This window comes from Mytilus trossulus, chromosome 14, assembly GCF_036588685.1.
Source record: "Mytilus trossulus isolate FHL-02 chromosome 14, PNRI_Mtr1.1.1.hap1, whole genome shotgun sequence".
In the NCBI taxonomy this organism is placed as follows: Eukaryota; Metazoa; Mollusca; class Bivalvia; order Mytilida; family Mytilidae; genus Mytilus; species Mytilus trossulus.
Window position 1 is genome coordinate 43,899,906 of NC_086386.1, and position 6,000 is coordinate 43,905,905.

Below are 6,000 nucleotides of genomic sequence, written 5' to 3' on the forward strand. Positions count from 1 at the left end.
GACCGAGTGTAACCTTTACTCTTCAGTCGAATCCAGAATTGTGACACTGTAAATGATATATAAGGCATGAAGATGGAATTGATTGCAGATTAGCTAAGGTATATGTCGTAAAGAATCGTAAGATGCAGTTAACAGAAATAATTATTTGAAAAGAGCGTTTAAACTAGTGACAGCTCTACGACAGATCCTTCCATTGGATCACCAGTGAAGGTAAAAAACACATAAACTCATTATAATCATAATAACTCTAATTACAACAATGTGAAATCTTCAAATTGCGGAAACAATGTTTCATCTTCTCGCTTGCCGGAATTTGAACTCATGCTATCATATGTGTCAACAAGGCCTGCACTGTGTCCAGTGCTTTAGATATACGTATAGTTGTCTAATTGGCAATCATACCACAGGTCATCTCCTTATTTGTATATTAAACATAATTTTTGAAAGGAGAAACAATTTTTATCTTATTGTACAAGGGGTGAAGATTAAAAAGAGTGCTAAAAAGAGTGTTAATTTCAAACAAAAGACTTAAAGAAACACGGGTTATGTTCTTCTCATATATGTTATGATGGTATGATACTAAACCCCTAACGGGAAGGATTGTGCCTGATATTCAAATGATGAAATCATAATCTTCCAATCAGTTTAATTGAAGTCTGGATCTGGCATGTCAGTTAACTGCTAGTAGTCTGTTGTTATTTATGTATTATTGTCATTTTGTTTATTTTCTTTTGTTACATCTTCTGACATCAGACTCGGACTTCTCTTGAATTGTATTTTTAAATGTGCGTATTGTTATGCATTTACTTTTCTACATTGGCTAGAGATATAGGGGGAGGGTTGAGATCTCATAAACATGTTTAACCCCGCCGCATTTTTTGCGCCTGTCCCAAGTCAGGAGCCTCTGGCCTTTGTTAGTCTTGTATTATTTTAATTTTAGTTTCTTGTGTACAATTTGGAAATTAGTATGGCGTTCATTATCACTGAACTAGTATATATTTGTTTAGGGGCCAGCTGAAGGACGCCTCCGGGTTCGGGAATTTCTCGGTACATTGAAGACCTGTTGATGACCTTCTGCTGTTGTTTTTTCTGTGGTCGGGTTGTTGTCTCTTTGACACATTCGCCATTTTCCATTTTTCAATTTCATTATAGACGCCTTTACAGGAATGCTATCGATGTTCTTCATGATTTGGTATTGTTGCACTACAATTTCAAAGATTATCTGAAAAAAAGGCGTTTTGGAATTTTTTTCGTTTGTTGGTAAAGCATTGCTAGAGTTCAATAGTTCTAGAAACACATTAAAAGCAATATGTGAATCGCAAAACAAACCGAACAGTACAACTAACAATATCGAGAACTTCGAGAGAAAACAACACAAGAAATACACAAACAAAGACACACAACAACGATCACAACATCGTCTACAGCAACCATGTCTTAGACACGATGAAAGTTAATACGTCAATTTCGTTTTGATATTGTTAAATCAAAATTTCAACATATCAATATAAGATCTGAAATTTATACAATAATCAAGGATCTAGGGTATAAAAGCTAGGGTGGAAAGAAAGGTAGTCATCGACACTTTTTATACCACATTTATCTATTTTAAATTTTTTTTTTTAACATTTCAACACTCCATTGTTGGTTGCTTTATCAGCTTGTTAAAGCAAAAAAAAAAAACCATTCTGAAAGTATCCCAAGTTGATATAAGTTTTATATCGTTAATTCGAACAATTGAAATTAATATGTACACTTGTAGCTACTTTTTAAATGTATTATACGATATTCAACCAGATGAATAAGTTTTCTGAAGATAGACTATCTATATTAGCTTTCCTCCTTCTGCCCTAAGATAAACTATAAGGATAATTTCAAAGGTATAATGAATCATTACTTCAAACAAACCTAATATGATCTATTTTTGTTTCAAATAATTGTTGGATATGAATCTGAAGCTCACAGAACTATTATTATGTATTGCTATTCCAGTTCATATACGTTACTGCTGTCATTTTTACGTTGCAAATTCTCAGAAAATGGTTTTAAATTCTAACTAATAAGAAATTGCACTAGATAAAGTCAACTTGGTTTATCTTTAGATATGGATTAAAATCATGTTAGCAGGTAGCGTGTATCTATAAACTAAAGAAAGCTTTCAATTGCTATTGTTGTTAATCGAAAATATCATCCGATCAGTAGTCGGTACTTCTGTACCGACAGGGTGTATAACAAACTTTTTTTTAAAATTCCGTTTATAAATTATGAAGTTATATAGAAACTAAGGTTTCATCTCCCTCACGCAAAGTTAACCTCAGATGATTTTTTTTCCTTCAATAATTTCGGTTCTCATAAAACCTTCAAATATTCGGCCTTGAGTGTACCTGATAAAGGTAAAGCAAGAAAAAAACACATGGACGCATGAAATTCATAACTTGTTTTTTTCATTTTTTATGAGGTGAAATATGATATGTGTTGTGACGTTGATTTTGTTTATATGTTTCAAAAGATATCACACTGTTGTCTGTTGTCTGTTGTCTGCGTTCTTGTAGTTTTATATGAAGAGAGCACACTGATCCGTTGCCGCCATTATTGCCAATTTATATGTTTCGAAGAAATTCAACCGATCTTTTTCTAATGCATGCCTTTTTGTTATTCAATACGTTTCGAAAGAAATCACAATGATCTTTATGCCTTCTTTATTAATGCCACTTGATATGTCCGAAAGAAATCACATGGATCCGTTGTCGGCATTATTGCTTCGTATGTTTTGAAGAAATCACACAGATCTAATGCACTCTTTATTGCTATTTGACATGTTTCTAAAGAAATAACACTGACCAGTTGCTTGTCTTATTGCCACTTGATATGTTTCAACAGATATCATACTAATCTGATGCCTACCTTTTTGCCATTGATATGTTTCAAAAGTTATGGAAATGCTATGTTGTCTGCCTTGTTTCCACTTGATTTGTCACACTGATCTGTTTCCTGCCTTTTTGATATGTTTCGAAAGAGTTCGCAATGATATGTTGTCTGCCTTGTTGCCACTTGATATGTTTCAAAAGAAATCACACTGATCTATGTCTTGCCTTAGTAAAACTTGATTTGTTTAAAAAGATATAACACATATCAGTTGCTTGCCTTATTGCCACTTGATTTGTTTAAAAAAAATAACACTTATCAGTTGCTTGTCTTATTGCCACTAGATATGTTTCAATTATTAATTGGAATGAGTGTCGTAATATCATCCACGACTCACTCCATACTTACTGTATGAAATTGATAAAACGGGAAAAAGCTGACAAACAATCTTTGGACTCTTTTTTTAATTCAGTAATGAAGATAGTTGATTTCTACCCTGTATATCACATTGCCTCACATTCTCATTAAGAAAAAATTCACACACCTAATTAAATGGGCATTCAAAAAATCAGAATGTGAATATATATGTTCAAACTCTTTTAGGTCATTTTTTAGTAGCAATAAACAAACAAAAATATGTTAATTGGACATGCTTTGATACTTTATATGCCCTTGAATTTTTACTAGATAACATTTTTGTTCGCTTTGGGGATTCCGTATATCGTCAGATTATCGGAATTCCAATGGGGACTAAATGTGCACCACTTATTACGGACCTCTTTTTGTATTGTTATGAGTTACAATTTATGACAAAAATAAGCAAAGACCCATCAAAACAACATCTGATAAACAAATTTAATAATACTTTTAGATATTTGGATTATATTTTGGCTCTCAATAATGACGACTTCAGTATGTATATTAATGAAATTTATCCTGCTGAACTTACTTTAAATAAAGCTTATACTAACAATGACCACTGCCCTTTCCTCGATCTTGATATCTATATCACTAACGGAAAGTTGAATACTAAAATTTATGATAAAAGGGATGTTTTTTCATTTCCTATCGTTAATTATCCGTTTTTAGATGGTGACGTTCCCTTGTCACCATCTTACGGTGTTTATATATCTCAACTTGTACGATTCGCTCGTATATGTAACAATGTTTTAGATTTTAACGAGAGAAATTTATGCATTACTGAAAAATTATTACACCAGGGTTTTCGATATCACAAACTAGTCAAAACATTTACTAAATTTTATCATCGGTATAAAGACATTATTCGTAAATATAGCTCAACATGCAGACTTCTTATATGTTCAGGTATTTCACATCCAATTTTTTATGGAAATATTCTTTATAAAGCACAAGGTGTCAGTATTCACCTCAGAAACTTACAAAACCTTTGAATAGACTTATTAAGAAGGGATATAATTACGATATTGTTGTCAAGTCATTAAAGATTCCATATTTTGGCGTTAATATTGAGTCACTGATAAGGTCTTTGCGTCGGAACTAAACACATTTATTCTAAAAACAGTTGTTGGCATGACACGGGTTATGTTCTTCTCATATATGTTATGATGGTATGATACTAAACCCCTAATGGGAAGGATTGTGCCTGATGTTCATATGATGAAATCATAATCTTTCAGTCAGTTTAATTGAAGTTTGGAGCTGGAATGTCAGTTAACTGCTAGTAGTCTGTTGTTATTTATGTATTATTGTCATTTTGTTTATTTTCTTTGGTTACATCTTCTGACATCAGACTCGGACTTCTCTTGAACTAAATTTTAATGTGCGTATTGTAATGTGTTTACTTTTTTACATTGGTTAGAGGTATAGGGGGAGGGTTGAGATCTCACAAACATGTTTAACCCCGCCGCATTTTTGCGCCTGTCCCAAGTCAGGAGCCTCTGGCCTTTGTTATTCTTGTATTATTTTAATTTTAGTTTCTTGTGTACAATTTGGAAATTAGTATGGCGTTCATTATCACTGAACTAGTATATGTTTGTTTAGGGGCCAACTGAAGGACGTCTCCGGGTGCGGGAATTTCTCGCTATATTGAAGACCTGTTGATGACCTTCTGCTGTTGTTTTTTTATTTGGTCGGGTTGTTGTCTCTTTGACACATTCCCCATTTCCATTCTCAATTTTATCATACTAATCTGATTGCCATTGATATGTTTCAAAAGTTATAGAAATGGTATGTTGTCTGCTTTGTTGCCACTTGATATATTTCGAAAACGGTCGCAATGATATGGTGTCTAACTTGTTGCCACTTGATTTGTTTAAAAAGAAAACACACTAATCATTTTTTTGTCATATTGCCACTTGATATGTTTCAAAAGATATGATAATGATCAGTTGTTTGCCTTATTGCCACTTGATATGTTTCAACAGATATCACACATATCAGTTGCTTGCCTTATTGCCACTTGATATGTTTCAAAAGATATAACACATATCAGTTGCTTGCCTTATTGCCACTTAAAATGTTTCAAAAGATATAACACATATCAGTTGCATGCCTTATTGCCACTTGATATGTTTCAAAAGATATAACACTTATATAAGTTTCTTGTCATATTGCCACTTGATCTTTTTCAAAAGATATGAAACTGATCAGTTATTTGCCTTATTGCCACTTAATTGTTTACACAGATTTGACACTGATTAGTTGCTTGTCCTATTGTCACTTGAAGTATTTACAAATATATCACTCTGATCAGTTCCTTGCTCTAATACCTCGTGATATGTTTCAAAACATATAACACTGATCTATTCTCTACATATTTGCCTTATATTATTATTTTACAAAGAAATCGCACCAAGTCTGCTTTGTTGCCACTTTATATGTTTCGAAAGAAATTATGCACATTAATCTGATGCCTGCCTCTTTAGCCATTGATATATTCTGAATCTTTTTCGAAAGAAATTGCACTGATCTATTACCTGCCTTATTGTAACTGGATTTTTTTTCGAAAGAAATTGCACTGATCTGCATGTTGTTATTATTATTGTTGATTGATATGTTTCAAAAGAAGTCACAGAGAGATATTTAACTTGCCTTATTGTCACTTATTCTCTTCTAAAAGATATCATGCTAGCAGATGCATGCCTAATTGTCACT